This window comes from Microtus oregoni, unplaced genomic scaffold, assembly GCF_018167655.1.
Source record: "Microtus oregoni isolate MIOR12 unplaced genomic scaffold, Mior012 000242F_ref0000190, whole genome shotgun sequence".
NCBI classification, from domain to species: Eukaryota; Metazoa; Chordata; class Mammalia; order Rodentia; family Cricetidae; genus Microtus; species Microtus oregoni.
The window spans coordinates 88,341-105,645 of record NW_024544908.1 but is presented as its reverse complement, the minus strand read 5'-3'; the positions used below and the strand labels follow the sequence as shown (position 1 = coordinate 105,645).

General features: G+C 38.3%; 1 pseudogene; it reads right to left on the bottom strand.

The window, feature by feature from the left end:
* Positions 1-5,517: 5,517 nt before the first annotated feature.
* On the bottom strand, positions 5,518-16,949 carry LOC121445646 (annotated as a pseudogene).
* Positions 16,950-17,305: the final 356 nt, after the last annotated feature.

The window sequence follows — 17,305 nt, the reverse complement described above, 5'->3', positions numbered from 1 at the left end:
TGCACGTAGGATTAAATGATTTATGAAATGTCACCTAGGTTTTCAATACCAAGTTAATCTGAATTTGGGAATATTAAATCATTTTTAATAAGCATGCTATCCTATGTACTAAATTGATTTTTTGACAATATACTTTTCTAAAAGGCACAGAGATGTACAAGGATTACGTATAAAACATGCTTATTAAGTATAACATAGAAACTAGTTTTATTTAATTTTATAAAATAATTATTAAATATTATATATTAGTCTTTGCACGTAGGGGCAAGTGTTGCAGGCGAAGCGATGGCAACGCTGTCCTTCCTCCACAATCAGTCCGTTTCCGCAGCTCGGACAGAAAAGCAGCATTGCTCCAGCTTCAGCGTAAAGGTTCTCAATGTCTGGCGCTTCCGCCGCCGCAGACGCCCCTTGGAATCGGTCATTGGTACGTTCCCAGAAGGCACTGCGGCGGGCAGCCTCGCACACGCCATTGGTCAACGCAGATAATCCTTCCCTAGCTTTCCGTACAGGGCCTGCGCGTGTGCACGGGGCTCTCTGCCTGGAACACCAGCTGTTGACAGGAGAAGGCTGGCGGCGGGCGGCCCTGAAGTACCCTGGATCGGAGGGAGGTACCAGGTGATGAGAAGAAACTGCCACACGCCGAGCCGTGGAAGGGTTCCAGGAGGGTCTCTGAGCCGGGACTGACAGGCAGAGCCTACCCAAATGTCTCAACTGCTGTCTGCCTAACGTATGGCTCCGTTTAACCTTTTCTTCACCTGGTCTTAATTCTGTCATTTCACTTAGCTAGATTCAGCACTACAGACCAACTCTGACCTACAATACCAGCAGTTCCTCTCCACAGACCTCCAGCTGGTTCTTTTACTCGTTCCTATAGACTTCTTTACATTTCCCAGCTCTCGTTTCTCAGACCTCTTTGAAATAAATGCCTTTCCTCGTTAATCCTCTGCAGTCAACCTACACGGTTGGGGGGGGGGGGGAGTGAGTCCTAGTTGCTTTGTTTTGTTGTTTTTTGTTAACTTTACACAAGTTAGTTATCTGGGAAGAGGAACCCCAACTGGCAAAATGTCTCTATCAGACTGACCTGTAGGTAAGTCTGTGGGCATTTTCTTGAACGTAAATTGATAGAAGAGGTCCTAGCGCATTGTGGGCAGTGTTACCACTAAACCAGTGTTCATGAGTGAAATAGGAAGGCAAGACGATAGAGCTGGATGGTTTAGCCTTTAAGAGCACTTGTTCTGCCCTGCAGTAATGGCACGCGCTTTTAATCCCAGCACTTGGGAGGCAGAGGCAGGTGGATCTCTTGAGGCCAGCCTGGTCTACAGAGTGAGTTCCAGGACAGCCAGGGATACACAGAGAAATCCTTTTGGGGGTTGTGGGGTGGAGAACTTGTTCTTGCAGAGGACAAAGATTCGATTCCCAGCACCCATAGGGTGGCGTCATAAATGTCCATAAAAACTTCAGTACCACAGGATCCAAAGCCCCTTCTGACCTCCATGCATGCCTATGGTACAAAAACATACACATAAACAAATTTCAAAACAAAATGGAAAAAAAAGGAAAGCAATATAAGCAAGCAAGTAAGCAGCATTTCTCCATGGTCACTGTTTCAGTTTCTGCACTGGCTTCAATAAACAATGAACTATCATCTGTAAGCCAAACAAACCCTTTCTTCTCCAAATTGCTTTTTGTTCATGGTGTTTTATTACAGTAATAGAAACCTAAACAAATATACATACTGTGTGGCTTTTAATGTGTGATTTAAGAATAAGTTCTTTAATATTTTTAAAAACTTTTTGTCAGCCACGATTACCAAGGAAAACAGGAATACTTCACAGTTGCTTTCACTGAAACTGTTATATCTTGTGAATTTACTGTTATTAAATAAACTCTGACATTGTAAAGACATAAATATGTTTGTCTATGATTCTGATATGGCACAATCATGGCAACTGTGAAAATCATCTTACTAGGTGTGTATGAAATGCACTGTCTTAAATATAGAAAGGTTAAATTTTACAACTAATTATTTTATTTTTTGATGATTTATTTTTATTTTGCCTGCATGTATGTTTATGTACCTTGTGCACACAGTGAATGCAGAGGCCAGACAAGGGCATCAGATATCCTGGAACTGGAGTTAGTCAGTTGTGAACTAGAAATGCAGGTGCTAGAAATGGTCCTCTAAATATAAGAGCAGACAGAGCTCTTATTTTATTATTTTTATTATTTATTATTTTAATAAAGATGGATCTAGATGTTAAAAATTGCATAGTTATAGTAGTGTCTCTGAGCCTACTCCTAACATTATTCCCCAATTGCCTTCCATTTGCATGTCAGAGCTGGGAAAGAATGATTCATCAGACATAGCTGTATATGTTCTCTCATCAGCCCAATGGTGAGCTCCAAGTCACATTCTCTAGGACACAAAAAAAAGTGTCGCTCAGATTCTTTGACAGGTTGGAAACTGACATGGGCATGATGGATTTTCATAAAGACAGAGTGAGGAGCTGTCATGAACCTGAAGTTCTACCATCTCACTTCCAACTTTAGTTATGAAGAACTGACCTAAAATACGGCTGGATGGTAGAGAGTTACATACAGTGATAGCCTGGGCAGCATCAGGTGAAATCTACCATGTAGACACTGGAGGCCAGTGCTCAGCACCTGCACAAGTATCCTCCTTGTACCCAAGTACTTACAGATGAGGGGGCTAAAGAGTGGAGCTTCCAGAGAAGGTCTCTGCTGGTAACTGTTTCTTTGAGGGATTCTTGATGGGATGATGAATTTGTGGGTTCTGATCAAGTCTGCATGTGGAAAATATAGGCAATGATGTGATTTCATAGTGGGAGACCTGGCTTGCTCCCTGGAAGAGTCAAATACTAGATCTGTTCATTAACTTGACAGTAAGGACAGGGTCCAGAACAAAGCTCTAATGCCTGCTGGACTTCTCCCACTAGTGATATCATTTCCTGTTCTTTATGCTACTAGGAACTGAGAAGCAGCTCAGTCAGGTGGGAGACCCATCATTATCTCATGCAAGGATTCTTGGCCGACAGTAGAAGTGTGAAAACAGGGTTAAGAAGAAATCTCTTTGGATGAGTGGACAGATATCAGCCTGCTGAGATACTTTAAGAGAATCACCACATAAATAATAATATTTCCTCTGAATCAAGCAAAAATAACAAGTATCTATATAAAAAGTATCCATATTAATCATTAAATTTTTTAAATATTATGGAGTGGTCAGAGTGTCAACTTGATTTTTCCATCAGTCTGGATATTTTAAAGGTTCTTAATATTGTTTTTTGTTAATTAAATGAAAACAGGCTCTTTTACAGACTCTTAGAATTATGTACTGTTTTGAAGGTAATCTGATGGATGATGGATTTTGATGGCCAATTTGAATCTAGCTTTGGGATGGCATCTGATAAACTCACTTCTACATGTGCTGGATATGCCAACACTAGGGTGTTTGCAGGTGTGGAATAATTACACAATGTAAAAAAAAGGAACTGACATTTGGAACGTGTACAAACTGCAAGCCCACTGAACAGAATGGGATTTTAGCAAGATGTAAATGCAACCAATTCCATACTCAACACAGAAGCAATGCTGAGAATAAAATGTCTTAACTACTTTTTTATTGATTCACTTGAGTTCCCCATGTGTTTCATCTCATTGAAAAAAAAAAACCAGTGTTTCTAAAGTTCTTAGATTTTCTACTTTAAGTTGCACATTGGCAAATCTATTTTTATGTATACCTTTGATTCTTACATTAAAACCGAAGTCACATGTTTAAAAATAACCACTCCTTAAAACAAAAGCAGTTATCAATGTTGTTTACAATACAAATCCTGAAGACATTTGATTACATTAAGATTTAGTAGTCTAAAAAAGAATGCGGTACATTATACTAAATTCTGGCAACAAAGTGTGTTTACTCACAAGAAAATTCCAATTCTTCCCTGGTTTTATAAAGACCAATCTATTTCTCACATGTTATAACTCTATTCAATTGAATTATGATTTAAATGCAGAGTGATAACAACTACAAAATATAAATACAAAATGCTAAGAAAAGTTTATCATGTAAAGGAAAATGTCTCATGCATTATAATTTTTTTAATCCAGCATAAAGGCAAATGTGGTTTTTCAAAATGCAGCCCACATTCAATCACAGGAAAAAATTCAGTCAAGCCACCTAATATACAGACTTTACAGATTTATTTAAATTTATGTTCAAAATTCCAGTAACAAAAGTCTACCTAACAATTAGAGTTAACATCAACTAAGATCTGCAAACCACAAACATTTGCAAGCCAAGTTAGAGCATGCAATTCTCTCTGAAAGAAAAGAAGTCTGACGTGGAGTTAAAAGGCAGGTAAAAACAACTATGAACTTTCTTTAAATAGCTTATATTTAAAGTAATGTAAGTGTACATTATATTTATAATATAGGGCAATATATGTTTTACCAACTATACACGCAGACTATACTGTGTGGTAAAATGATTCAACTTAAAAAAGAAAAAGAAAAAAGATCCAAAATATCCATTTAAGCTGGAGAAATCACAAATCAAACCTCTCCCTGCAAGTCATGTGAGGCTAACCTGAAAATAAATCATAAAATCTCAGTACTTAAATCCTAAATTAACACTCTAATTTGGGTTTATTGTTAACAATTTACACTATTCTTTTCTTTGGGTTAAAAAAGATTTTTTTTTAAGAGCCAGCTTTTGGAATCAGCAATGTAACTTCATGTCCTGCCCTCTGACAGCCAGAAAGGTTGCTTTTTAAAAAAAAATATTGATAGTTCTCAACACCAACACCCTGGAGGTAATAAATTTCACAACTCACTGGGTTAAACTGCTCTAATGCAATGGAGCTAGTAAAATACATATATCTGTTCTTAAGAAAATTTACAAAACTAACAATTTTTTTCCAGAATTATAAAAGATAAAAATCTATGAATTGATACTCTAGTATGATCACAGAAAGATAGCAAACTAAAGTCAAGAAGTATGCAGGGAGGGGGCTGTCTGTAACACCCTGCAGTCTCTCTACTTGCTCTGAAAATTCCCATTTAAATACCTTAGAAACCTGTTCTGGTCTTTGCAATTCAGTGACTAGTTTATCACTCACACATTTTTTTTAAGTAAGAAAAACTTGTTTTCTTTTTAGACTATCCTGTAAGAGATTACTTGATGGTGGTTCCTATCAAGTAACAGAGGGCATGAGGGAGAGAGGGTCAACTACTTAGAAGCCTTTGGAAATTTCAGAAAGACGTCTGGCAGTTTTATATTTTATTCCTCTTCCTCCTGCATCTCATTTTCTTTTCCTTTTAAAAATTTCAAGTTGATATTTCACATAAGATTTGATTAAAATTAGAGAGGCTTTCCAACATTTCCCAACCTAGAAAACAACAAAAGTCAGATGAACTCAGTGCCAGCAATAGAATCACGACATAAATTCAAGCTGAGTAGTGGTATGTCACACCCAAAGATGCCCGCACACCTTTCCAAACATGCCCCTTGCTTCACACAGGATCCAATACAATTCAGTTCCAGCCTCAATGTATAAGTTTGCCTGCATGAGGAGCAGATATCATGCAGGTCCCAGTGAGTTCAAATTACAGCAAAACCAACAAGATGCACACCCCACCCCACCCCCGCCACTGAGGAAAATAATTCAATGAAGTTTCTTGTTGGATTGTGCTTAAATAAATCACACCATTGCATGAAAGTTTTAGAGGATAGTCAGGAACCAATGAAGGGAAAAGACACGTGTACCTGGCCAGCGGTTTGTTCTGGGTATCCTGGTCCCACTCTCCCACAAGCTCACTTTTCCCTGTAATACAGCAGGTAGTACTTCAGGGGGTCGGCAATGGGAGGCGCAATACCCTCTGGCGAAGGAAGTTTACTGGTGGCTCAGGCTTGGCCTCCCGTAAGGTCCTCTCTGCCACTTCCCGCCGATCCTCCTCTGCATCCTCACAGCTGGTGTCATCAGAGGGGTTGGAAATTCGACTGGCAAAGACTTCTTTGTCCAAAAAGACAATGGTCTCCATTCGCCGACGACGAAGTCGCCTTCTTTTAAACATAGGTGTGCTCTTCAGTCCACCTCCTCTGGTGGCTTCCTGGCGCATAGCCCTCTTGATGCTGCCACAGATAGCAAGTCTGGCCAGGTCCTGCAGGCTGCGCACAGCCAGTGGTGCTGTGGACAGGGGTAGAGCCTATGGGCATGGGCAAGGTCAACCCTACACCTAACTTGCTGGAAGAACTTCAAAGAAAGGGAACATTCTAACAAAATAGGAACTAGTGGTCTACTCTGCATGCGTGTTTCTTAGACATATCCACATATACTAATTCTAACAAAATAGGAACTAGTGGTCTACTCTGCACCATGCGTGTTTCTCAAGGACATATCCACATATACTAATTCTTAACTCTGAAAAGGAAAGAAATACTGTCTAGCCATACATCAGTCAACAGCAGAATTTGGAACCTTAGGGTTTGTTCTTGCAGACTAGTTTATAACTCAATTTACTCTGCTCAATGACATGATAACATCTACTCATCAATACAGTAATCTATATTTCGAACATCCTTTTATCTATTTTAATAGTTTCATAGTAATTTATATATTATTTTTCTGCTAAAGTAGACAAATGAAAATCTAAAACCATTTTAAGGAAAAACAAAATTTCCAAATCACACCAAAGGGAAAAAAAATGGAAACCAAACACAACTTTAAGCTAACAATAAACACATAGCAGTAATAAGGGTTTTTCTCAAAGTAAAAGGAATTAGAGACCAAGGGTTTAAATACATTAAACAGAAAATCTATAACCCTTTTTCCCTCCAGTGCACATAACCTTCTCCAAACAAGATGCCACCCTATAGAGAGGACTCTCGTGTTATCTGCAGCATTTGCTACCTAAATCATAAACCCTGCCTAAAGACCACCAGTATCCTCTGCCCTGCAGAAATGCAAGTCTGTAGACCAGGTTCTAACAGCAAACAATACCTCCTCCCTCTTTCAGAGGTACCAACCTTTCTCTCTTTTCCTCTGTCCCTGAGAACATGGGGCTGTGCTCTCTCTTTGGGATGGTTCTGCAGTATCTTTCCCGCATCCCCCAATGTAGTTCAACAAATGACCTGTGGTATATCCTGCTCTCACTAACTCAATTCAAGAAAGACTAGTTCTAGAACCTCTGCAATTCAGCTGTTTCCCCGAGATGCTAAAAACAGTCCCTCACTGGCTACTGGGCTCCCAAGCACCAACTCTGGCCTACTGAGCTTTCTCTAAGGACTACCAGGAATAGCTTGTTCAGTTCATATCCCTTCTCTATGACTTCTCTTCCTTGGGCCTTATGATACCTCCAAAGGCTCCAGTATCCACTCCGCTTCTCTCTCAGTATGATCCTTGGTTTTATATCTATTCTATGACTTTAAGTAATACAGACCATTTCCCTAAGCTGAAATTTCGTCCCAGTCAAGACAATCCTACCCCACACTTAGCATAGACAATAATATCAATACCTTGGGCTCTCCTGTTGCTCCTCAGAAAGGTCATGTATCCCTGAACCCTTCCTGCTGAGGCTAGTGTAGTCTCAATCTTTGTCTCTTGCCTGATGGGGAAAACCCCAACTTCCTGCCTGATGTCTGCCTCCAACCTGAATACAGGCCACTTAGGAGGATGCTCCAGGCAGTGCATGTCCAAGTTGTTCAGCATCATTGTGGGCTGGCTTTGCTATACGGTTTCTCTTACTTCCTTGGTCTCATAAAAATCAGTGATCTAGGAAAATCTGGGAAGACAGAAACTGCAAATACCCTACCCAGCTTTGGTTAATGCTAACCAAATCACATGAATGTTTATCACTAAACATTCACAGTGAGCATTTGAGAAGGCAACACATATCCAGGCTTGACAAGTCCTCATACAGAAACACTCATTTCTAACCAGATCTTCAAAGTCTTCCAAATGCTCTCATGGGTCCTTGTCTTCCACCAAATCCAGCCACTATGCCAGAAGATCATAGGCCACATTTGTTGAAAGAATAAAATTTCAGAGCACCAGTCTGACAAATTCACCCTCCAAATGATGGCATTGCAGCATCTTCAATAACATCTGAGGCTCTCCACAGCCATACAATGAACTAAAACCCAAACTACACATAAGTCAAGTTTTTCCAACACATCCCACGACAACACCACAGAGTGTATGTCTCTATTGCCTTGGTTTTCCTGGTTCTCTTTTTACTCCTCCTCTCTTAAGGGAATTCCTTCTCACCCTCAAAATCAAGCACAACATAACAACATCTTGTACATGCCTTCCCTAGTCTTTATAAACTCCTTGGTATGTTTCACTGTTAATTGTAAACTGAATTTCATATGACACACAAAGTAGGACAATTTGTTAAATGACTATTACAAATTGAAATGTTTTGTAAAAAAATCACCAAAATGTATTTGTTTTCAATCTATAATAATTCACATTTCTATTATATTTTTCTCCCTCTCTTTCTTGCATACACACACACACACACACACACACACACACACACACATTTTCTAAATGTTTTAAGTGATCAGAAAGCATGATGAATAGTCTTCACTTGGAAATCCTAAATCTTCAAAACTTTGAAATCCTATTTCTGTGAGAACTGTTTAAAATATAAAACAGTTGAATATAAAACAGAATGAATATCACCCTATTTAAGCTCCATGCTGAGTCTACATCTTAGAAATAAAAACACAAAGGTTTAGAGCATATGAGGCTACCCCAAATTTCCTAGTCACACAGTAGAACAGGCTCCTCATCCATATTGCTTACAGCAGCATGAGACAGGTACTGTGAGAAAGAGAAAACTGTGTGCGGGTGCCACTACACATTCCCAGCAGGCAAAGCAAACTGCCTGAGCTTCCCACATGGCAAAATTAGCTCTTCTGTGAATCTGCTACTTTCAAATGCATGATCAGTAACAACATTGTATAGATTTAAAAGAAGGCTAAAATTTAGCTCTTCTGTGAATCTGCTACTTTCAAATGCATGATCAGTAACAACATTGTATAGATTTAAAAGAAGGCTAAAATCATCTAAGATGGGTTAAATAGAGAGACTTTTTAAATGCCTAAAGTATCTTGTATAATTTGTGGGCTGAAATAAGGGAGGTTAACACTCTTTAATATCAAAGGGATTTTTTTTGTACTTTTTTTCTATTCTGATTTTAACCAGACATAAAAGACAGGTAGATGCTTATACTCATGTAGCTGAACAAGTCTGGGTTGTCCTGACTCCGAACGGCAGGATTGGACCAGAGGGGCGAAGGAAACAGCCAGAATCTTTTTTGTTTCCCAAGCAGAGGGGCCTGTGCGTGTTATCTTGGTCAACTATCTCAAAGACAAAACAAGAATATCCAAAGGATTTGGCTACTAGACAACTTACATTTAAGTATAATCGTTTCAATATATGAAATCTAAATATGAAATAGCCTGTCTATATAACACCTAATGTGATGTAAATTACAACTAACAGCAATATATTATTATGCAATGCTTAGCATGAACATACTCAAACTCCTTAACCTACCTTCTGTTTACAAGAAATACAAATGATAAGCAAGTTAAAGGGCTAGAAGAGAATGAGATAAGGAAGAAAAATTCTTACCAAACAATTTTCTAGGGTTCTTCAAAAGAGTGATTGGGGATAAGTTGGGAAGGGTCTGTCCTCAGTAAAATAATCAAAGATGCACAATAGCCACAATATTTCAACCATACAAAACCCTGAATTCTGTGCTGATATGGGATGTCCTTATGTGTATGTGTTGCTTTTACTGGATAATGAATAAAGCTGTTTTGACCAATGGCTTAGCAGAGTAAAACCAGGCAGGATATCCAAACAGAGATATAGAAAGACAGTAGGCAGAGTCAAGGAGACACCATATAGGAGACAGACGCAAGAACCTTACGGGTAGGCTACAGCCTTGTGGTAATATATAGATGAATAGGAATGGGTTAATTTAAGATGTAAGAGCTAGCTAGGAATACACCTAAGCTACTGGCCAAAGAGTGTAATAATTAATATAGTTTCTGTGTGATTATAAAGGTACAAACTCTGCTTTCAGTGTGCTGCTTTCAGGAATATAGCTACAATGGCATCTGAGGCACAAAACATCTAAGGTGCAAGCCATCTGCACCTGTAACAGGAAGGGAGCAGGAGAGGCCAGACACTACCACCATGTTGATGTGACTTTATTCAACATAAATGTGTCATTTTGGATATCTAAGCAATTGTCCTTACTCTCGCTAACTGCACTTCAGAGGTGCAGTGGAATATGTTATCGGATACACAGCAATGTAGATCATTAAAACACTTTATATTATACAATTAGTACCTAAGAATCCAATTTAACAACAAAGTCACATTTGTTTAACATGACTAGGACAGTCTGTAAGTAGCCAAGTAAGTCATAGAACTTATACGTTTATATGCTTATCTTTTCTAAAAACATCTAACTCAGAAAATCATCCACAATTAAGACTCTTTAAAAGGATTAAGCAGCACAATATATAGAAAAAATATCTAAAGATTAATCATATTCAGGGATAACAGCAGAAACATTCTTTCAGAAAATTTTGAAGATTAAAAAAACATGTATGTGTGTGTGCAAAGGTTTGTGCATGAGTGCCAGTGCTCTCAGAGTCCAGTACAGAACATCAGAATCCCTAAAGCTGGAGTTACAGATCTTCATGAGCTCAGTTCCTTTGTAAGAACAGTATGTTCTGGGAGGGGGGAGGAGTGGGAGGCTGGGAGGAGGCGGAAATTTTTTTTCTCAATAAAAAAAAGAGAATAAAAAAACAATATATATTGTATATATGTTTTGCTTACAATATATTGTAAATATATACATATTATTTACAATAAAAAATCAAATAAAAAAAAGAACAGTATGTTCTTAACCGTTGGGCCATCTCTTCATCACCTAGAATCTTTTTTTGTTTTGTTTGTTTGTTTAAGAAGAGGGTTTTTGTTTTTGTTTTTGTTTTTTTTGTATTGCCCCGGCTATCCTGGAACTCGCTCTGTAGACCAGGCTGGCCTCCAACTCAGAGTTCCACCTGATAAAAGGCATGCACCACCACCATCCAACTACCCAGAAACTTTCTTTTTAAAGGATAGTTTCTAGCTAGAATGAACATCAAACATTTAAGCATAGTACATAAATGACATGTAAGACCTTAAATAAAACTATAAGCCTGTATTTCATAATCTAGATGAACAGATGGAGATAGTATGAGGATGCCCATCCTTTTCAAATTAACTAGAGCTAAAATGATCTCAATCAAAATTAGTGATACTAAAAGACAAACAAAGCCTTATTAGTCACCTCCCTTTGATAAAAAAGGGCAAATTACTTAGAAAATTAATAAGCAAACATTAAGAACCAAAATTTATCCTATATGTCTTACATAATGTATACTTCAGGGGGACCAAATCAGTAATAAGCAGTTTTCTCTTTATCAAAGTTAACCAGCACCTAAATACAGAAAAAAATGAAAGAATTTAAATGTATTATTCTATAGTTCTCAATGAAACAATGGATCAGGCTACTATCATTTTACAAGGATGAGTAAACAGAGAAGCTGCTTGTACCTACATACTTAAGTAGAACTTATCCTCGAGATCCAAGGTTTTTAACATACAAGCAATTATATACTAAAAATATTCAGAAATAATTGTCTACTTCTGAACATGTACAGACTTTCTGCTTGTCATTATTCCGGCAACACAATAACTATTTATATAGTACTGATTGGTGTGGGAGAATTGTCTGTATTCTGTCAATCATGTTATAAGTAAACGTTGATTGGCCAGGCAGGAAATACAGGCAGGAAAACCAGACAGGAAGAAGAAATGATGTAATGAGAACAGAAGAATTCTGGGAAGGAGGAAATTGATTCCTTCCACTCCTGCCTAGACCACCGAAGCAGCAGGATGTAATCTGCCCCACTGTAAAAAGGTATTGAGCCACATGGCTAACATAGATCAGAAAAATGGGTTAATCAAGATGTGAGAGTAAGCCAGTAAGAGGTTAGAGCTAATGGGCCAATCAGCTTATAATTTATGGAGACCTATGTGTGATTTTCTTTGGGGCTAAACAGTTGTGGGGTACTGGGCAAGACAAAAACCCCAACAAACAAGCAGACTGGCCCTCCATGTTACAACTGATACTCTATCAGACATTACAAGTAATCTAGAGGAATTCTGAAGCACACAGGAGGATGTGTGTAGTCCATATGCCACTATCACATGACATGATTTTATAAAAGGATCTGAGGCATCTCCATATTTTGTCATCATGAGTGGAAGAAAGTGATCTCAGAAAGAATCCTTTGTATACTGAGAGCAAATGTCTATTTTTAATACATGGATTATATTCTTTTGTTCTCCTCCATCAAAATATGACAAAGGTAAACTCTACCAAGCCTCTAGATATAATTACCAATAGGTAGAAAATACAAAGGACAGAAGAACATGCATCTATGGACTGAAAAGTCCAGAGTGTAGGAAAACACTACGAGACCAATAACCTACTCTCCTGAATAAATCAGTTGTAAAGAAAATATGAATAAGAAAACCAATAGATTAAAAAATAAGAAGGAAAACTGAGCTAGGAAAATAGCTCAGTTGGTAAAGTGTTTGGCATGCAAACAGGAGAACCAGAGTTCCAACCCTCAGCACTCAATTAAACATTAAGGCAGATGGTGTGATTCACCTGTAATCCCAACAGCCGGAAGGTGGAGACAAGGAATCCACAGAGCAAGCTGGCTAGCTAGATTAGGCAAACTGGTAAACTCTGGTTTCAAGTGAGAAATCCTGCCTCCATACATAAGGTGGAAAGCAATCAAAGAAAATACCAGATGTCAAGTCTCTGGCCTCCACATGCACATGACATACATACCTGCACACTGGAAGATATACGTGGCCACACACTTGTGAATACCCATACATAAACACACACACCTAAGACATGCATCAACCAAATGCAACTTTTAAATACCAAAATGATATAGATTCAAAATTAGATGACTTAAAATTCCATTCATGACCTCTTTTAAGTAAAGCATTGTAAGTTACAAGACAATCTATACAAGAAAATTTTGGAAAAGGAAAAAATGTGTAAAATACTTTTCATCAAGTATTGAGCAAGTAGACCATTATAAGACAACAAAAACAACAAAGGGAGCTAGGATGAAGATGAAGAGAAGGAAGAAGAGGAGGGAAGGAAGAAAATTAGTGGTGAGAAGGAAAAAAGAACAAAAAGAACAAATCTAAGAGAAAAAGGAGGTAAGGGAAGGTTCAGACATAGCACCTAGGGTTTGGAAGACCTAGGCATATCCATCCTGCCCTCGGTTAATAAAACGGCAGAAGCTATTGCAAAAGTAGTACAGATAAACTGACTGTGAAGGAGAGTATACACAACATCAGCTGTGTAGAGAACCTGACCTTCTCTTCCAAGGGCATGACAAGGATCCCTCCAACTTTAAGAAGATTCTTCATGTACTCTTTGTGTTCTTTCTGCACACCTGCTCCACAACACACACGATCATACTGACAACAATCTGGAGCAATCTCTAGGCAATTGCCAGTTACAAACAAAGGTTCACAGAAGTCAAATCTGCGAAGAAAGTTTTCTGTAACTATATGTGTCATTGCAACAAGTGCATAAAACAAACTTGTGCTTACCATAGGTTATGTTTTAATTACAAAATCACAGACAAGGAAACACTTTCTGGATCCAGGAGCTAGAAGCTGTATTACTATATAAATAGATCCTTAGAAATTACAAACAAAATAAAATGAAAGTGAATGTTCCAACATGATCTAAATATAAAGCAACAGCAGCCATCAGTTTTCACTGTTTTTACAATGTGCAACACCACATTCAGTTGCATGACAAGCAGATTTTGATTATTTCAGTGTGTGTGTGTGCATGCATGTACCGTATGCATGCATGAAAACTTCAGAGGACAACTTGTAGAAGTCAGTTCTCCTTTCACCAGGTGGTTCCCAGAGATCAAATTCAAATCATCACTCTGGGCAGCAAGTTCCTTTACCTACCCTGAGCCATTCTGCCAATCCCAACAGTAAGTTTTAAAGAGCACTTTCTCTTTTTGGACAGGCACTCTCTACTGTCTAGCCTAGAAACTGACATGTAGACCAACTTGCTCAAACTCACAAAGATCTGCTTGCCTCTGTCCACAACTACCAGCAAAAAAAAAAGCACTTTTTATTCTCTGAAACTCCCATTCTTTAAGAAGTTTAGTGCATGTTTTAAACACCAAGAGCTACTTACACAAACTGTTCAAAGACAAACGTAACTATTCTATTGTAGAAACCATTAGGTGATAAAAGTTTTCTATACTGGAATATGAAAACTGAATAAAGTTTTTGTTCTCTTCTCTTACTATACTGATGAAAAGTTAATGTAAGTGTCATAAGTTATAAAACACAAAGCTGGCTGGAAAATGGTGGCCCACACCTTTAATTCCAGCACTTGGGAGGCAGAGGCAGGAGGATCTCTGTAAATCCGAAGCCAGCCTGGTCTGATTTCCAGTGTAGTCAGAGCTGTAAAACAGAAAAACCATGTCTCAAAAAATAAAAAAACAAACAAACAAAAAGCTGCCCAGGTGTGGTGGTGCATGCCTTTAATCCCAGAACTCAAGAGACAGAGGCAGATGGGTTTATATAAATTTAAGGCCAGCCTGGTCTACATAGTGAGTTCCAAGATAGCCAGGGCTATGTGAGGGTACTTTTTCTCAAAAAACGAAGAAATAAAATAAAATAAAAACCATAAAGCCCTTAAGACTAGAGAATATTAAAATAGTGCAGTAACTAGGGTAGATACACATATAACCTAGGATCATCTCATCATAATTTGTTTATTGATCAATGCATATTAAACAGGCTTTTTCTATCTATCATTAATGTCCTTAGTTGAACCAATGGGTTGCATCTGACCATACTTGTCAAAACTATCACTTGTTCTGATGAAGACATCCAGTTTCTGCTTGGCATACTCAGTCACATCTCAATGAAGCTCCACCCCATGGTTCACACCAAAAGGACCTGAAAATATTGAGAATAACAAAGCTCTTAGAATAGGAAAAGAACCCTTGTTCATTTGTTTTTCTGTACTTTACTAATTACAACACAGATAATTATGTAATGTATAATTACAGAAATTCATGAGGTTTTAATGTCTCAGCACATTTGTGGCTCTAAATCACTCAGGGAGTCTTTCTATTCATTAACACAGTATTTGTTTTGATGCCTGGACTTTTCAAACATCAAAAGAACAATTTTTTAAAAATTGCAAATTGAAAAAAAAAGCAAGAGAAAAAGAAATTTTTCTGAAAAATTTAAGAAAAAATCTATATTTACAAATAAAACTTATATTAGGCTTTCTCTATATCTCACAGCACTTTCATTATCATTACTGGCGGTATCGAGTGGCAGTGTCTCCAGACTTACTCTCTTCACAGGCATTAAGGCTCACTCTGTGTGTGTGTGCGTGTGTGTGTGTGTGTGTGTGCGCGCGCACACATACGAGTATCCATAGCACAGAGATCAACATTAGGTATCTCCACTCCCAAAGTTACTGTTTGAGACAGATTCTCACTCAGCTTAACTGGCTGGCCAAGAAGCCCCTAGAGCCTATCTCTGTTTTGCAGCACTGAGATTACAGGCACACACTGTTGCACTTGGCTTTTTATGTGTTCTGGGGATTTAAACTCAAGTGTTCATGGTTGTACAGCATCTCCTAAGTTCCCAGGATCTTTTCATTAGCATTTCTAATCTAGGTGGCTTTATTATCTATTCCCCCCAACAAAAACCACTACCATAGTCAAGGTAAAACTTTTCAGGTAAAATCAAGCAAGTCAGAGGAATGATAAATAATCTGGGCCTGTGTACTTTTCTTAAAGCATGGAAACCACGTCTCAATCAAAGACAAATTAAGATTAAAAATCATTTCAATTGAGAAGAAAAACAAGCAACATCTAAAATCTTTGCCCCAATATACATTTTACACAAGGCAGGAATTCAATAGCTCTTTGGTTGGTAATCCTGATAATAATATCAGAAATGGCCATATTCATACATACATTCTACAACTTGTAGAGAATACAGCCTAAATGACTCCACACATGATAACCTAAGAAATCCCTTCCATCTCTGAAAATGCCTTTAAAATACATAAACTTTTTACTCCTTTAGTAGCAAACAACAAAACAGAAACAGCTACAATGAACTTCAACTACCAAAGGATTTTAATGAAAGTGGAAAAAAGAGCAAAAGAATGATTAAATTAAATTAAGAAATCACATAAAGTCAAGATTTATACACTTTTGCTGTTTTCCATCATTCATAGCAGAATGCAGCAGCACAGGTAAGAGGAGACAAAGAAATGGAAACCCCCCACTTACAACTCATCCGTCTTCCACCACCTGTAGCTAAGCTTCAGGCAACTGATAGGAGGTTCATGGTCTTCACCAGGGGATGCAACCAACCCACTACATTTTCTATCTCAAACGATAGACATTGTTCTAACGCAGAGAGGACTCAAGCTCTGTATCCACACTCACCTAGAATGAGGCCCACCATGGAGCTGAGGTAGCCAGTACCACTGCCCAAATTGAGAAATGAGAGCCCAGGCTGCAGATCCAGAGCCTCCATCACCTCTGAGTAGATGCAAGGGGCTGAGAGATGAATGTTTCCATGCTTCCATGCCAAGTCTTTGTACGCATTTTCTTTAAATTCTTCAAGGTAATAATCTGCTCGATCGATAGCTCGGAAAGCCTGCTCTACTAAGTCTGTCCGGATGTACTGGGCTTCCTTCAAATTATCAATGAGCTCATCGTTGTCCTCACCAGCACTCACAGCACCGCCCATGTTCAAGATTACAATCAAGCAAGACTACAATTAAAACATTAATAACTATTTACATTAAAGTCAAGAGCAAAACAATAAAACCTCTAAACACATGTTATTTTCACGAATATAATAATAAATAAGAATGTAATAAAGACAGAAGTATCTTTTGTCAATAACTGCTTCACCCTCCAAGGATGCTGGTATTGGGAGCGGGGATTACAGGGCCAAAGGAATGGTTCAGTGGGTAAAGTACTTGACACAGAGCCAATAACATTAGTGCATTCCCCAGAACCTACATAAAGATGAGAGGAAAGAATCCAACACCACTGGGTTGTCCTCTGATCTCCTCATCCACACAATGGCATGTGTGAGCC